This window comes from Geotrypetes seraphini, chromosome 7, assembly GCF_902459505.1.
Source record: "Geotrypetes seraphini chromosome 7, aGeoSer1.1, whole genome shotgun sequence".
Classification (NCBI taxonomy): domain Eukaryota; kingdom Metazoa; phylum Chordata; class Amphibia; order Gymnophiona; family Dermophiidae; genus Geotrypetes; species Geotrypetes seraphini.
This window is the reverse complement of record NC_047090.1, coordinates 197,281,971-197,300,490: the sequence shown is the minus strand read 5'-3', so window position 1 is coordinate 197,300,490 and position 18,520 is coordinate 197,281,971. Positions and strand designations below refer to the sequence as shown.

Sequence of the window (18,520 nt, the reverse complement as noted above, 5' to 3'; positions counted from 1 at the left end):
TGTAAAATCGTGTATAACGCGCGCGTTATATGCGTGAAAATACGGTAATTCAGTAGCATAATTAAATGAAATAACGATTTCTGTAGTTTATAGGGACAGGCGGGGACGGAGGGGATTCCTCGCGGGGACGGGCTGGGATGGAGGGATTCCTCGTGGGGACGGGTGGGACTTTGGCGGGGACGGGTGGGATTTCTGTCCCCGCGCAATTTAAACATGCACCTTTCTTCCTCCATCCCATGCACCTTTCTTCCTCCATCCCATAACACACACAGCCTGGTGGTGATGATTATCAGATTGATTCATGAATATATAATGATGTTATGAGTGTGCACCTCTTCCTTCCCATCCTCCTTAGCATGTCACATACAGCATGTTACATTACACAAAGTCTGTGTAATGTAACATGCTGTATGTGAAATGCTGAGGAGGATGGGAAGGAAGAGGTGCACACTCATAACATCATTATATATTCAACCATAGGGATAAAGGGATCGCGGGATACTGAGGGAGGAGCTGGGATGTAACACAAGTATAAAAAGCTAACCAAGTAATGAGTATAGAAACCAAACCAGGTCGTGCATGTGCAAGACCGGAAGGTTAGGACTTCGATAGGAAGACAGGACTTAAATGAGAAACCAAGGTGGCAAGGGAGCCTCTTCTGGTGATACAGACAGGTCATGACCAGTCTGGGCCGCCGCGGGAGCGGATTGCCAGGCAGGATGGACCTATGGTCTGACCCGGCGGAGGCACTGCTTATGTTCTTATGTGCTCATATGCAGTTATTTATCATCATAACATATACATCATCATTAACATGCAGCTGTGGATGTGTAAGGACAGGCTGAGGAGGATGGATGGGAAGGAAGGAAGGTGCACATATCAACATATCGTACATTTTTAACATGCATGATGCAGCTATAGGCAAGCTGAGGAGGATGGGATCATACAGATGTGTATGTTTAGATATGCGCTCAGATGTGTAGTTTTTTCTGATATATTTATTAAGCTTACAGTATTTATAAAAACATATTTAATACTTGTTACAAAAAATATTGTGCAATTGTGATCTACTTCTGGCCTACAAAGGTCAAAAGAAATCCTTAACTGAGATTTTACATTCAAAAGTGAATTATAGCTACTAGCACTATTATTTATTAGTTATTTATTATGCAGATGTTTGTTAGTTTGTTATTAGTTCAGTATTAGACATATGTTAGTTTAGAATAGATAGGTATAGATTAGTTTAGTTTAGGTTAGGTTAGGGCCCTGCTGAAAGAGTCTACCTTGATGTGGTTGCAGGCTTACAAATCTTTTGGTCAAAGTGTGCGGCGACAGAGAAAAGTATGTGTGTATTTGGCCCATGGGGGAAGGGGGGAGGGGAAGGGGTGCGTGGGAGGCCCAATAGGATTGCTCAATAAGGGGCCCAGAAATTTCTAATGGCAGCCCTGTCGGGCAGCACTAGTAGGCAGTGGTAAAGAAGCAGAAATGTTTGATATGGCAATGAAAAGGAAAATAGAGAGATGGAAGAAAGAATTTGTTTCCCCTACCTACTATATTTCCCTTTTTCTTGTTCTTTCTTTCCTGTGAATAATGTAATTCTGCCCTAATTCCTTTTGATCCTGTTTTGTTTAGGAATTTTGTTTTGTCCTGTTGAGTCTTGATTTTATTTTATGTTTTTTTTAGCCCTGTTACTTATATTGTAATCCCTTTTTAACGCTCTGTAAACTGCTAAGAAGTTTTGATTTGGTGATATAACAAATTTTTAATAAATTGGGAACTTGGAATGGTGAGCACAGAGAAAGAAGAAAATGTCAAATGGGCAGGAGACCCTGTTGAACGAGTTAACAGAAGACAAACAGAAACCAGAGTCTGGGACCAACATGATTTGAATAATAAAATGACCAGATAACATAAGGTAGAAAAAATAATTTTATTTTCTATTTTGAGATTATAATATGTCAGATTTGAGATGTGTATCCTGCCAGAACTGGTGTTAGACAGTGAGCATGAGCTAGGACCTAACAGAGGGGTCCTTTTACTAAGGCGCACTAGCCGTTTTAGCGCACGCTAAACACTAACGTGTCCATAGAGAGAGGAAGAGTCTTTTTTGTTTTGTTTACACCACAGCACCAGCGTGGGGTTGGAGAGGGTAAAGGGGGGTGGGGTGGGTTTAGAGGCTACAAAATAAACCTGCCAGGCCCTTTGAAAGAAAACCCCCGCATGATTGGATGGGATAAATGAATCAAATTGAAAAATCAGTTCAATAGGTTGAACCAAATCGAACAAGTTTTCCCTGAATCAGGCAGCATTACTGCCCAGTACCGGCCTTAGTTCTTCAATTGTAATATTCATATTCTAATTAAAAATCCTCTGTGTTCATTCCACACTTTTTGGAATTCTGTCACTGTTTTCCTCTATACCACCTTCCTAGCATTACTCCTAAGTCTACCACCCCACAACTTCAATGTATGCCCTCTAGTTATACCAATTTCCTTTCTTTGGAAAAGATGTTGTTCTATATTTAAAAATTCAAGTATTTAAATGTCTGTATCATATCATCCCTGTCCCTTCTCTCTTCTAGAGTATGCATGTTAAAGTCTTCTAGTTTCTCCTTGTATATCTTCTTATATATCTTGTATTTTCGTTGCCTTCTTCTGAACCACTTCAAATCATCTTATATCCTTAGCCAGATAAGGCCTCCAGAACTGAACGCAATACTCTGAGTAAGGCCTCACCATTGACTTGTACAGGGGCAGCAACAACACCTTCATTCTTCTAGTTCTGCCTCTTTTTATACAGCCTTGTATCTTTCTGGCTCTAACCACCCCCTTCATCACCTTCAGACCCTCGGACACTATCACTCCAAGATCCCTCTCTCCCACCTCTTGCCTCCCAGCACATACATCTCTCTCGGATTTCTACACCCCAAGTGTATCACCCTGCACTTCTTTGCATTAAATTTTAGTTTACTTATTACATATCACAGGATATTCTTTTTTTATAAACATGATTTCACTATTCACCTTTACAGAGACTAATATTTCAAGTGAAGTGCTCAGCCCACCAACCTTTGTGCTTAACAAAAAGCACAGGCTGCCAGAGAAACCATTATCGCACCTCACGGTTTCTATTCCACCAACTACAATTTGTTTTGTTTGGTCAAAATAATTATGTGGACAGGTTCCCTCCTACCCCCAGCTCTTAATTCTATCTCAGAGGAGATCAATGAAATCTAACACAAAAGTGTAGTTAATGGTAATATTCAAGGCCTTGAGAAGTGTTTCTGCATCCTCTAATGCAACACCAGAAAGGTTCACCTAATACAAGGACTGCCCATTTTATTGGGACAATGACATCATCAATTAATTCATTATTAAACATACGTAGTTGGTACATCTTCCAATTACAATCCATGTACAAATTGCATACTTCAGTAATATTCTGTTGGTTCTATTCAAGTCACATGGTTTCTGGCTAATCATACTTCATTAGTACTTTTTCTTAGCAGCAAAGACTTAACTCATCACATGCTATTGGTTTCACCTCTGTTAGCAATAGAAGGACGTGAACAACATGCTCACCGAGGACATTCTGACCTTGTAGAAACATAGAAAGATGACGGCAGAAAAGGGCTATAGCCCATCAAGTTTGCTCACCCTACTGACCCTTCCTCTTAAGTCTATACCTAGTGACCGATGTTTCAGTTCGACCCTCGTAGGGATCCCACATAGGTATCCCATTTATTCTTAAAGTCCAGCACGCTGCTGGCCTCGATCACCTGCGCTGGAAGCCTATTCCAATGGTCAACCACCCTTTCTGTGAAGAAATACTTCCTGATGTCGCCATGAAATTTCCCCCCCCCCTGAGTTTGAGTGGATGCCCTCTAGTGGCCGAGGGTCCCCTGAGACAGAAGATATCATCTTCCACCTCGATACGTCCTGTGATATATTTAAATGTCTCAATCATGTCTTCCCTCTCTCTATGTTCTTCCAGAATGTAGAGATGTAGTTTGTTTAGTCTCTCTTCGTACGAGAGACCCTTAAGCCCCGAGATCCTCCTGGTGGCCATCCGTTGAACCGACTCGATTCTGATCACATCTTTACGGTAGTGTGGCCTCCAGAATTGTACACAGTATTCCAGATGAGGTCTCACCATGGTTCTGTACAATGGCATTATGACTTCAGGCTTCCTGCTGACAAAGCTTCTATTGATACATCCCATCATCTGCCTTGCTTTAGATGAAGCCTTCTCCACTTGATTGGCAGTTTTCATGTCTGTACTGATGATTACTCCTAAATCTCGTTCTGCCGAAGTACTAGTTAAAGTTTCTCCATTCAAGGTGTAATTTCTGCATGGATTACCGCTACCGAGGTGCATAACCTTACATTTCCTAGCGTTGAAGCCCAGCTGCCAGGTCGAGGACCATCTTTCCAATGCAAGCAGGTCCTGTGCCATACTATCCTGCAAATTACATTCACTTACTATATTACATAGTTTGGCGTCGTCGGCGAATAATGTTATTTTATCCTGAAGCCCCTGAGTCAGATCCCCTATGAATATGTTGGAAAAGGAGTGTGCCCAGGACTGAACCCTGCGGCACTCTGCTGGTCACCTCCGATGTTTTAGAGAGGGTACCGTTAACCACTACCCTTTGAAGTTTTCCACTTAGCCAATCATTAACCCAAGCCGTTAGTGTCTCTCCTAACCCCATCGATTTCATTTTGCTCAACAGCCTGCAGTGTGGGAGGCTGTCAAAAGCTTTACTGAAGTCCAGGTACACGACGTCCATAGACTCTCCCAAGTCCAGCTTCCTTGTCACCCAGTCAAAGAAGCTGATGAGATTGGATTGGCAGGACCTACCCTTGGTGAATCCATGTTGATTGGGATCCCGTAGATTCTCCTCATTCAGGATCGTGTCTAATTTGCATTTGATTAATGTTTCCATGAGTTTACACACTATTGGTGTGAGACTCACCGTAATTTGCAGCCTCTGCCCTGCAACCCTTTTTGTGCAGAGGAATGACATTGGCTGTTTTCCAGACCAAGGGTACTCTCCCCGTGCTTAGGGAGAGATTGAAGAGCGCGGCTAGCGGTTCCGCCAGGACATCACACAACTCTTTGAGCACTCTTGGTTGCAGATTGTCTGGTCCCATGGCTTTATTTACCTTGAGTCTTGACAGTTCGCTGTAAACTTCACCTGGTGTGAACTCAAAATTCTGAAACGGATCATCCACGCTTGACTTAGCCTCTAACTGAGGACCGTGTCCTGGTGCCTCGCAAGTGAAGACTGAGCAGAAGTATTCATTCAGTAGTTCAGCTTTATCTGAATCTGCTTCAAAACAAGTTACATGGCTTCAAAGAAGGTTTGGATAGGTTCCTAGAGAACAAGGGAATTGAGGGGTACAGATAAGAATTAAGGATAGGGATAGGAGTAGAGATAGATTATAAAAATAGTCAAGGACCACTGCTCAGGCAATGGGCCTGATGGGCCGCCGCGGGAGCGGACCGCTGGGCGCGATGGACCTCCGGTCTGACTCAGCGGAGGCAACTTCTTATGTTCTTATGTTTCTACGTAATTCCCATCCGGTTTGCCAAGGCGTACTATCCTGTCTGTGTTCCTTTTCCTATCACTAATATACCTGAAGAAGGATTTGTCCCCCTTCCTAATGTTCTTTGCTAGAGTTTCTTCCACACGAAGTTTGGCCTCCCTAATTGCTGTTTTGACCGCTGTAGACCTGGTCCTAAGAACATAAGAGATGCCTCCGCTGAGGCAGACCATAGGTCCATCTTGCCCAGCGGTCCGCACCCGCAGCGGCCCATCAGGCCCATTGCCTGAACAGTGCTCCCTGACTAATTTTATAACTTACCTCTACCTCTATTCTTTTCTGTACCCTTCTATCCCTTTGTCCTCCAAGTGCCTATCCAAAGCTTCTTTGAAGCCCTGTAGCGTGTTTCTGCTCACCACATCCTCCGGCAGCGTGTTCCATGTATCCACCACCCTTTATGTGAAGAAGAACTTCCTGGCGTTTGATCTAAACCTTCTCCCTTTCAATTTCTCTGAGTGCCCCCTTGTACTTGTGGTTCCCCTTAATTTGAAAAATCTGTCCCTGCCTATCTTTTCTATACCTTTCATGATCTTGAAGGTTTCTATCATGTCTCCTCTAAGTCTCCGCTTTTCCAGGGAGAAAAGCCCCAACTTTTTTAGCCTGTCAGTTTAAGAGAGGTCCTCCATGCCCTTTATTAGTTTAGTTGCTCTTCTCTGGACTTTCTCAAGTACTGCCATGTCCTTCTTGAGGTGCGGCGACCAGTACTGAACACAGTATTCCAGGTGCGGTCGCACCATTGCACGATACAGTGGCAGGATGACTTCCTTCGTCCTGGTCGTGATACCCTTCTTAATGATACCCAACATTTTGTTTGCTTTCCTTGAGGCTGAGGCGCACTGTGCCGTCGCCTTCAATGTTGTGTCCACCATCAAGTTTCAAGTTTATTATCTTTTAATATACCGACCATCAACAGGTATCTGGCCAGTTCACAGTAAAATTATAAAAAGAGAAAAGAGTCATAAATATAAAGAGAAGATGGGTGAACATCAAAAACATAACTTGACTGATATGAAAGTGAGGATAAGAGGGAAAGGAGGGGGAAAGTTACATGTTTTGGAGAAGAAAGGGAGAAAGTGGGAAAGGGGAAAAACATATTGGGTGGGGGTCGCTTTTTTAAAGCGATTGGTTAAATAAATTGGAACCAGTGGAGTGAAGGAGAGAAAAAAGAAAGAGAGGGAAATAGAGAGGAAAAAATTAGGAGAAGAAAAAAAAGAAAAAGAAGGTAGCTCTAAGCATAGGAAAAAGCATCACGAAATAAGAAAGTCTTCAAGTTAGTCTTGAATTTATCTAAATGTTGTTCTTCTCTAAGTTGTTGTGGCAGGGCATTCCACAACGTTGGGGCGACTACTGTAAAATTTATTTTCCGGATATAATAGAACTCTTTTATGGAAGGAATTCGTAAAAGTTTTTGGTCTGTTGACCTCAAAGTACGTGAAGAACATTGGGGGATAAGAACCTTATCAAGATATAGAGGCTGGTGTGAGAGTTTTATTTTGAAGGTAAGCAAGATGATTTTATAGGTGATACGATGTGTGATAGGCAACCAATGTGCCTCTTTCAGAAGCGGGATGACATGATCATATTTGCCTATTTTGTAAATGAGTCTTATTGCTGTATTTTGTATTAATTGTAAGCGGCGGGTTTCTTTTTGTGGGAGGCCGTTATAAAGAGAGTTGCAATAGTCTAAGTGAGAAATGACAAGAGAGTGAACCAGAATTGTGATTGCCTCTATCCCTAAGATTGGAGTTAATGAACGAATAAGACGAAGTTTGAAAAAACAGATTCTTACTACCGAACTGATTTGATCATGGAATGTGAGATCCTTATCGATAATGACTCCTAATAATTTTATTTTTGTTTCCATTTGTATAGGAGTGGATTTGATAGTAATTTTGCCAGATAAAGAATCGCTGTTTTTGATTGGGAGTAGTAGGGCACAGGATTTATCAATGTTGAGAGAGAGTTTATTTGTATAGAGCCAGTCATTTACAGTATCCAGTTTATTGTTTATGTCTGTTATATCTGAAGTATTTGAGGTGTTGACTGGGTGGAGTAGTTGTATGTAATCAGCATAGGCGAAGATTGTGAATCCAATAGATTGTGCATCCAATAGATTGTGCTAGCGTAAGAAGAGGAGACAGAAAGATGTTGAAAAGTAGTGGAGATAGAATAGATCCTTGCGGAACACCATAGGTTGGTGATATGGGTTGAGAAGTTTCATTCTTTACCTGAACTTTAAAGCTACGTTCTTTAAAGTATGAAATGAACCATAGAAGAGCCGGACCTGTAATACCACAGTCTTTAAGTCGATTAATAAGAAGAGAGTGGTCAATAGTGTCGAAGGCTGCAGACAGGTCAAGGGAAATAAGAAGAACAGATTTTTGGTGATCATGGTAGTAATGAATAGTTGAGATAAGGCCTAGCAGTGACAGTTCAGTGGAGTGTGAAGAACGAAAACCTGTTTGACATGGATGAAGGGCATGGGTGTTTTCGATAAATTCTGTAAGTTGAGTGTGAATGATTTTTTCCGTTAATTTAGAGATTAAGGGTAGGTTAGCGATAGGGCGGTAATTTGCTGGCTGAGAAGGGTCTAAGTTGTGCTGTTTCAATTTTGGGATAACGAGTGCTGTTTTCCAAGCAGTAGGTACTAGGTTGTCAGAAAGAGACTTAGAAACCATTTCCCAGATGAATGGGCCGAAGAAGGAAAATAATTTTTTAAGGAGTGGAGGGGGAATACTCTCCATAAGATTGTTGGAGGTATTTAAGGATTGTAAGATAAGGAGAAGATTAGCTAGAGATGGCATTTTGAAATTTGAACAGGTGCTGAATGAGAGATGGGAAGATTCATCGGGAGTGTGGGAAAGAGAGGCAGAAGAGGAAGGACCTAGTTGTGATCTAATATCTTTGATTTTTGTATTAAAAAAAAGTGCCAGCTCATTGGCAGATGGTTGCGTAGTTGAGGGTGTGGATTTTTTTTTTTTTTTTAGAGTATTTTGAGAGAGATTGAACTAGATTGAAGAGAGCTGAAGAATTACGGGTGGAAGAGATAAGTTTGGAATAGTATTCTTTCTTGGTTTGTTGTATGGCAGTTTTATAATGAGAGGCTTTTTCCTTGAACAGGATGAGAAAACTATTATGGCGTGTTTTGCGCCATTTATGTTCTACAGATCGAAGTTGTCGACGAAGAAGGGCAAGTTTATTGTTATACCAGGGTTGTTGTTTTTTTGAGTCTGATTTGAGATGAGATTTTTTTTCTTGTTGAGGTGCCAGGGAGTCTATTAAAGATTTTGTAGAGGTTTCCCAGAGAGAGAATTGTTTGTCAATAGAAAGTGAGGAAAAGTCGTTGAGGTTTAAGTTGAAAGAGTTTTGGATAGCGGGAAGAGTTATTTTATTAATGTTCCGGGTGATATAGTAATTTTTTTTGTTGGGTATAGTATGAGAGAACAGGGAGGTCCAACTGCCAGTTAATTAAAGTGTGATCTGTCCAAGGTAGAGAATGAGATTGAAAGTTTTGAAAGAGGTGGCAGATAGAAGTTGGGCAGAAAATCATATCAATGGTGTTACCAGCAGAATGGGTAGGCATTGAGATGAGAGGGGATAATGATAAGTCAGAGATTAGGGGTCACTCGGAGAAATTGAAAGGGGACAGGTTTAGAACAAATGCTAGAAAATTCTTTTTTACGCAGAGGGAAGTGGACACATGGAACGCGCTTCCGGAGGAAGTGATAGGCCAGAACTCTGTACAGGGGTTCAAGAAGGGTTTGGATAGGTTCCTGGAGGATAAAGGGATAGAGGGGTACAGATAGAACTTGAGGTAGGTTATAAAAGTGGTCAGAAATCACTTCACAGGTCGCAGACCTGAAGGGCCGCCGCGGGAGCGGACCGCTGGGCGAGATGGACCTCGGTCTGACCCAGTGGAGGCAACTTCTTATGTTCTTATGTTCTTATTAATGTTAGGAGTTCTGCAGTGTTGGGGTGGTTGGGGGAATTAAAGTGGATATTAAAATCTCCAAGAATGATAGAGTCAGGATAAGAGATATTAAAGTCCGAAATAGTGGAGATAAGGGTAGAAAGCGAGGTTTTGGTTACTGGAGGAGGGAGGTATATAAGAAGGAAATTAAGAGAGGGGGAATGTTTTATAGAGAATTGAAGGGATTCTACTGGAGCATCTGAAAAGGAGTTGGAGGTGTTGGGCTGGAGAGGGATAGAGGTGTGAAAAATAACAGCTATTCCTCCTCCCTTTTTTTTTGGGCGGGGTTGGAAAATTGCCTTGAAGTTAGTAGGACAAGCTTGGGTTAGATAGGCCTCCTCTCCCTGAGTTAGCCAGATTTCTGTAAAGCATAGGATATGAAAGTTGTATTGAATAATGGTGTCATGTATTAGGTGGTGTTTATTTTTGATGGATCGTACGTTTATCAGACCTATATTTAATTTGGAGGGGGAGTAATGTGAAATGGAATGAAAGCTTGGGGCAGGGGAAATTGGAACAGTGATATAGTTTCTGGTCTGGAGTTCAGTCAGGTTAGGGGGAGGGGGGTTTAGAGGTCTACGGCCCCATATAGTGGGAATGGAGGCCATTATTTTAGGGTTGGAATATTGGGGTGTAGAATAATTAAGGTGGATAGATGTTTGAGGTAATGAAAAAAGAATGAGGAGGTTGTATATAAAGAGAGAGATTCCGAGTTGAAATAATGAGTTATAAGAGGTTTTGATGGAAGGAATATTGTGTAAAAGGAAAAAATGAACAAAAGTATGAAGTAGCTGCATGAAGGAGCACATAAAGGAGCAGGACCTGCTCATTAGGTGCGCTCCTTTGGCATGCGCCGCAAAGCAGGTAAATTTGTAGTCAACGCTACCGGTGGTGGGAAGTGGGCGGAGTCGTCGTCACCGTCGCTGTGTGGCGGCAATCCCTTTGGGGAGTAAGAGAGCCTATCAAAATGGACATACATTAGGAGAAAAGCAAACTATAAACCAGATAAATGATAAGAGGGGTAGAAAGAATGAACAAATATAACAGACATACGAGAGTAGCATAAGAAATAGTGACTATTAAAACAGATAAAATAATACTCACTGATTAAAACAGGTAAAACAATCACTCCCAGGTCTCTTTCAAGGTTGCTCACCCCTAGCGGTGAACCTCCCATTTTGTAAGTGAACATCGGGTTCTTTTTCCCTATATGCATGACCTTGCATTTCCCTATGTTGAAGCTCATTTGCCATTTTTTGGCCCATTTTTCCAGTGTTGTCAGATCCTTTTGGAGATCTTCGCAGTCCTCCACGTTATTTACCTTGCTATATAGCTTGGTGTCGTCTGCAAATTTAATAACCTCACACTTCGTTCCTGCCTCCAGGTCGTTGATAAATATATTGAACAGGAGCGGTCCCAGTACCGACCCCTGCGGAACTCCGCTTGTGACCCATTGCCAGTCTGAGTAATGGCCCTTTACTCCAACCCTCTGTTTCCTGTCCGCCAGCCAGTTTTTGATCCATCGATGAACCTCCCCTTGTACCCCGTGGTTCCATAGCTTCCTTAGCAGTCTTTCGTGTGGCACCTTGTCGAAGGCTTTTTGGGAAGTCAAGATAAATGATGTCTATGGATTCCCTTTATCCACCTGGCTTGTTACCCCCTCAAAGAAGTATAATAAGTTTGTGAGGCATGACCTGCCTTTGCAGAAGCCATGCTGGCTCGACTTTAGCTGCCCATTTTTTCGATGTAATCCCCGATGCTGTCTTTAATCAGCGCTTCCATCATCTTTCCCGGGACCGAGGTCAAGCTCACCGGCCTTTAGTTTCCCGCTTCTCCCCTTGAGCCTTTTTTGAAGATGGGCGTGACATTTGCTATTTTCCAGTCCCCCGGAATCTCTCCAGTTTTTAAGGATAGGTTGCATATTTGTCGGAGTGTCTCAGCTATTTCATTTCTTAGTTCCTTGAGTACCCTTGGGTGTAAGCCATCCGGATCTGTTGATTTGTCGCTCCTTAGCCTGTCTATCTGCCTGAGGACATCCCCCTTGCTCACCTCTAGTTGGACCAGATTTTCATCCTGCTGTCCTTTTACGATCTCCTCGGGTTCCGGAATGTTGGTTGTGTCCTCTCTCGTGAAAACTGACGTGAAGAACTCATTTAACCTGTCAGCTATCTGTTTTTCGTCTTTTACAACTCCCTTTCTGTCCCCATCATCCAAGGGTCCCACTTCCTCCCTCGCTGGTTGCCTCCCCTTAACGTACCTGAAGAACGATTTGAAGTTTGTTGCTTCCCTCGCCAGTCTCTCTTCATATTCTCTTTTTGCTTCCTAACCACTCGGTGACACTCCTTTTGGTGTATTTTAAGCTCCTTTTGGTTGTCCTCAGTTTTGTCCTTTTTCCATTTTTTGAATGATGCTTTCTTGTCACTTATCGCCTTTGTTACTGCATTTGTTATCCACACTGGGTTTTTTGTTCTATTTTTTTTGCACCCTTTCCTGAACCTGGGAACGTACAGGTTCTGTGCTTCTGTGCTCTTCAGTAGAGTCCAGGCTTTTTCTACGGAGTCTATCCTCTTTGTGCTGTTGTTGAGTTTATTTCCCACCAATTTCCTCATGGCATCATAGTTCCCTTTTTTGAAGTTGAGTGCTGTCGCCGTAGTTCTTTTCACCTTTGATGAGCCACTTTCAATCCTGTACTGGATCGTATTGTGATCGCTGTTTCCTAGTGGGGCTAGCACCACCTAGCCACAGTAAGTCCCGGTTTTTCGCCTTTCGTGCTGTTTTTCCTCCAAAAAGCTCCCACTCAGTCCTGAGCCCTCTTTTACAGTGTCCTTGCTCAGTATCTTTGTCCCTGTCTGCATAGCATCCTTAGGTCCTTTTTCCAAAAGTTCCCTCTCAGTCCCGATCACTTTTTTACAATTTCCTTGCTCTATGTCCTTGGCCCTGGGCCCCTGTGTTGCATCCTTTGTTCCTTTTCCCAAAAGATCCCGCATAGCGTCCTTAGGTCCTTTTTCCAAAAGTTCCCTCTCAGTCCCGATCAATTTTTTACAATGTCCTTGCTCTATGTCCATGGTCTTGGGCCCCTGTGTTGCATCCTTAGTTCCTTTTCCCAAAAGATCCCGCTCAATCCACAGTCCTCTTTTACACTGTCCCTGCTCAGTATCCTTACTTGATACTTTTGTCCGATGTGTCAGATCGACTGTCGGCTTTCCCCTCTTCCTCAGTTTAAAGCCAAATCTACGGCGCTCTGTACGTTGCGTGCCAGCATCCTCGTCCCAGTCGTGCTCAGGTGCAGTCCGTCTCTCCTGTAGAGCTTGTTCTTTCCCAGGAAAGTTGTCCAGTTCCGTACAAAAAGGAAACCCTCCTCTTCGCACCATCTCCTGAGCCAGCCGTTTATTGCTTGTAGTTCGCTCTGTCTCCTTGCGTCCGCTCTCGGTACTGGCAGGATCTCTGAGAAGGCTATCTTCCTTGTCCTCAGTTTCAGTTTCCTCCCCAGGATCCTGAACTGATCGGTTAGTGCAGTCTTGTTGTAGTCCCTCCTGCTGACGTCATTGGTTCCAACATGGATTACTACAGCTGTCTCCTCCGTCTCGGCCCCTTCCAGGATCCTCTCGATTCTGTCTGTGACGTCTTTCACTCTTGCCCCCGGGAGACATGTCACTAGACAGTCCTCTCTCCCTCCAGCTATGTGACTGTCCACTCCTCTCAGGATTGAGTCTCCCACTACGACAGCAGATCTCCCCTTCCTCAACTGTCTCTCTGGTCTCAGGTCTGTGTCAGCGGTGCAGTCCTCTAGTCCCTCCTCCGGGTTCTGTCGGGTCTCCTCCTCATCTGCCTGTCCAGATTCTCTGCAAGGTCCTGCTCCCATGGCGTCTGGTGGATTTTGTCGTCCGTCTGTTTGTTCCCTCCTGATGTGCTTGTGGTCCTGTGCCTCCGCCATCCTGCAGGCCTCCTCGATGAACTTCTCGAGTTCCCTTACTTGTTCTGTGATGTGGTCCTCTCTGGCGGTGTCCTCCGTTGCCCAGCAATGCTCCTCTATAGTGCAGAGTCCCTCCAGTTCCTGTACTCGAACCTGCAGTCTCCCGACCTCCTTCTTCAGGCTATCCAGTTCTTGGCATCGATTGCATATGTACGCTCGCCTCCCGGAAAGGAGGTAGTCATACATATGACATTCGATGCAGTATACTGGGTAGCTCTGCTGGGCTCCTACTGCCTCCATTTCTGCTATCCTGTTCCTGTGTCCCACGGTGCGTATGAGTGGTGCCTGGCGCGCAGCTAGCTGAAAGAGTAGAGAGAAAGAAGAGTGAGAAGAGAAGAAAAGTTAGATTTATAGCTGCTGGGCTGCCTGGGCTCCTTCTCAAGGCTCCTTCTCAAGGCTCCTTCGCGAAGGCGCTCTCGCTAAGGCGAGCGCCTTTGCCGCGCGCCGTTGGCCCCCCTTCTCTTAAAGGGGAGCCCGGGCTCTGACGCGACCTCTGACGCGGTGGGGGTGGGCGGAGCTACCTCTCGCCGCTACCCCAATCCAGTTATCTCCCCTCTGCTCTCTGGTCTGGTCTCCTCCCCTCTCCGACCTTGCCTCTCCTCTGCGCTGCCCTGGACTCCTCCGAATCAGCTCCTGCTTGTCTCAGCAGCCGCCGAGATCTGTCTGGTCCTATATTCTATGTTAGCTTCTCTTGTTTCCGTACGCTTGTAGGAAAGAAATGCTTTTTTCTTCTCCTTAACAAGGTGCGAGATCTCTGCGGTGAACCATTGGGGTTTATTGTTTCTTAGCCGTTTATGTACCGATTTTACGTAGCGATCAGTTGCTTTGTGTATGGCCGATTTCAGGGTTGACCACATAGTTTCCATATTACCTGTCTCAGCTTGGTCCTGCAGCGTCCGATGGATGAATTCAGTGCCTCGGAAATTAAGTATCTTTGTTTTTGTGCTTGATCTGGGGAAGCCCTTCCTGAGGCTGAACCATACCGTGTTGTGGTCGCTGGAGGCTAGCGTATCTCCTACCGAGATCTTTGAGACGCTTTCCCCGTTGGTGAGTACCAGGTCGAGGATCGCCTGGGCCGTAGTGGGCTCCATTACCATTTGTTTGAGACGGGCTCCCTTTATGGAGTTTAATAATAATAATAACTTTATTCTTATATACCGCCATACCCATCGAGTTCTAGGCGGTTTACAACAATTAACAAATGATCTGCATTGACAAGCTTATTTACAACATGTTATAAGCAGATTTACAAACAAATTACCAGCAGATTTACAGTAGATTACAACAATTTTCAATTTACAACAGTCAGCAATGAAGTTACCACAATTTTACAGTAGTCTGCAATGAAAGGAAGATGTACAACAGTTTAACTGAAAATTGCGGCTTAGATCGCTAGCGCTGGTTGTCGCTGAAAGTGTGTTCCAGTCTGCATCAGGCATATTGAAGTCCCCAAGTAGTACAGTGTCTCCCCAAAAACTTAACATTTGCTAGACCAGTGTTTCTCAACTCGGTCCTGGAGTACCCATTTGCCAGTCAGGTTTCAGGATAACCACAATGAATATGCATGAAAGAAATTTGCATTTAATGGAGGTAGTATATGCAAATCAAGTTTATGCATATTCATCATGAATATTCTGAAAACCTGACTGGCAACCTGACCGAGTTGAAAAACACTGTGCTAGACAATACGAGCTTATTTTCAAAGCACTAGACATAAAGTATCATAGAGCAGTGTTTTTCAACCTTTTTACACCCGTGGACCGGCAGAAATAAAAGAATTATTTTGTGGACAGGCAAACTACTAGGACTAAAATTAAAAAACCCCGTTTACGCCCCATCTCCGCGAGCTCGGTCTCCGCAAACCATCTGATCCCATCTGCACAAGCCGCAGTTATGATTTTATATTTAACGTATTTTATTAAAGTATAAAATGAAACAATTTTCTGAACAATTGTAATTTTATAAATACAAATATACAGAGCACGGACCAACAAAACCCCTGTCTCCCCTCCCCGTCACATATATCCCCTCTACTATCAAGAAAACTGAACAAGCCAAGTTATTATAGAATGCTACATAGAAATATCATGTTAACAGAATATTGCAGTCCCCAGTTATGTCTCTAGCAGGATATATATTTCAAATCTAATATATTCTAATGACAAAATAGAAATAAAATTATTTTTTTTCTACCTTTTGTTGTCTCTGGTTTCTGCTTTCATCTTCTTTTCACTCTTTTCCTTCCAGCGTCTGCCCTGTCTCTTCAATCCAGCATCTGCGCGTTCCATTCAGTGTCTGCCCTCTCCCCCTTCCATATGTATCTGACTTCTTTCTATGCCCCTCTCCCCTGTCCATCCAGCCTGTGCCTCCTCTCTCCTTTTTACATCATTCATTCCAGCTTCACTGCCTTCTTCATTTTTATCTCTCCTACACCAGACCTAGCATCTTTATCCCTCTCTCATTTCTCTGCTGACCCCCTTTTTCAGCATCAATGTCTCTCTACTTTCTCATTCCTCTCTCTCCCCTTTCCCTCATCTGATCTCTCCATTCCACCCTGAAACCCCTTCCCCTCCTGTTATCTCCCTGCCAGCTATTTCCTTCCTTTTTTCTTTCTCCCTTCCCTCCTTCCTTTTTTCCTTCTCCCTTCCCTCCTCCCTCTATCCAACATTAACTCTCTTCCCATCCCTTTCCCTCCTCCCCTCCCAGCAGCATCTCTCCTTCTAACTCCCTCCAAGTCCAGTAACAGCTCTCCCTTTATCCAGCAGCTTCCCAGCCTCCTACAGTGGCTTCCTCCCCTTCCAGCAGCTCTCAGTACTTGCCTGCAGGAAGTTGCCAGTAAATCACTGCCCTAGCAAGTAGGAGAGCTGGTGGGAGGGGAGACAGCCACTGTGAAGGCTCCCCAGGATCTTGCTCGCACATGCTGACCATCTCCCTCCACCTGCACCTGTATCTGCAGTTCTCTCCGTTCTACTTGCAACTTCCCCGCGGCCCTCTTCAACAACTCGGCAGGGGCAGTGATCAAACAGGCTGCCAATGTCGGGACCTTCGCTCTCTGAGTCCCGCCTATTTTGTTTCAACTTCCTGTTTCCTAACAGGCGAGACTACAGAGGGAAGGCCCCGACGTCGGCAGCCTGTCTTGATCGCCTGAGGCTGGGAGGAACCGCAGTCGGGAGAAACCGCAGTTGGCAGGAAATTTAATTGCCGACTTGATCTCGCCGGCCCTGCGTGGACCGGCAGAAATTTTCTGCGGACCAACACTGGTCCGCGGACCGGCGGTTGAAGAACAGTGTCATAGAGTTCTATGTGTCTAAGTGCTTTGAAAATGAGCCTCCTTATGTGCCAAATCAGGAACTACATTCAGTTTGTTCCAGCAGTTCAGTATAGGCCTTTGGAGGCAATAATACATAAGGGGGCTGTTTTTCTAGTTCTTAAAGAACTTTGTGAGCAGCAATCTGTCAGGTTTTAAACTAAACTAAACCTTAAGTTTATATACCGCATCATCTCCACGGATGCTGTGGAGCTCGGCACGGTTTACAAGAACTTAAAATATAAGAGATCATTGAAAGCTCTTTTTTTTCAGTCAGGTTTTTGCAGCCTTTCTGCCTGAGGATCAGCACTTGGTTGATGCTACAAATTAATTATGCATTTAATTTTAATTTTGCTTTGGGTTCTAAATTGGGTGGATTTGTTTTTTAAGAGGCTGTCCTATTGTTAATGTAATTCTGTTTCCTGATATTATGTCATATTTTATTCTATTGTAAATTGCTTAGTTTGTCTTTGGTAGTAATGCAGCATATTAAGCAGAAATAAACTGTAAATTGACTAGTTTTGTATTTTAACTTATTTATAATTTTACAGTCGTTTGCTAATCATAACTTTATGATTAGCAAATGACATACTTATTTCTATTTTATTTATATGTATGACATTTTAATTGCAATAAGAACATAATAATAGCCTTACTAGGTCAAACCAAACTTTTGACTTGTGGGCCACAATGAGTTCTTAAATTTGACAGAGGGACCGGACCAAGAGCATCTTTCTATCCCTCCATCCCTCCCATCCCTTGTGCAGCAGAAACCCTTGAGCACCCACCCCCATCACGCAGCTGACCCCCCGCTAATCTTCCATCTGAACCCTGCCGACCGTAAGCCCTACATACCTTCCTCCAGAGCAGTGTTGGGCTGGCAGCACTCTAAACAGGCTGCTTCACGGCCTTCTCTCGTTGGGGCCTTCCACGTGCCACGTTACTGATGACATCATCAGTGATGCGGCAGAGGGAATTCCTCGATGAGAGAAGGCCACGAAGCAGCCTGTTTAGAATGCTGCCAGCCCGACGCTGCTCTGGAAGGAGATATGTAGGGCTCGTGGTCGGCGGGGTTTCAATGTTTGGCGGGCCAGATTAAAAAACTAAATGGGCCAGCTATGGCCCATGGGCCATAGTTTGACCATGTCTGATCTAGCCTGTTTCCAACAGTGGCCAATCCAAGTACCTGGCAAAAACCCAAATAGTAGCAATATTCCATGCCACGGGTCCAGGGCAAGCAGTAGCTTCCCCCCATGTCTATCTCAATAACAGACTATGGACTGTTCCTCCAGGAAATTATCCGAACCTTTCTTAAACCCAGCTACATTAACCGCTATTACCTCAACTTCAGGCAACGAGTTCTGTTCTGTTTCCCTCTGATGCATTTATAGTGGAGGGCAAAACAGGCCATGTTTGGTGGGCGGCATTGGCTTTTAACCCATCCATATGTTGTAGGTTATTTAATAAATTTTATGTACGGAATGTTTTGTTTGGTCTGCTAGTTTTGTTTCCATATCTATTTCCTTAGCAGGAGGTTACAATTTGAGTTATGTGATTTAATATGTCCGTGTTGGCTGTTTTGACTCTACATGAGTTACTAGGTTAATAAACATAGAAACATAGAAATAGACGGCAGATAAGGGCCACGGCCCATCAAGTCTGCC

The 18,520-nt window shown here is 43.9% G+C and overlaps 1 protein-coding gene across 4 annotated transcripts in view; it reads left to right on the top strand.

Moving 5' to 3' along the window:
- Positions 1-18,520, top strand: part of COQ6 (coenzyme Q6, monooxygenase) — a 318,766-nt gene that overhangs the window by 83,582 nt on the left and 216,664 nt on the right. The gene's annotated exons all lie outside the window — the stretch shown is intronic.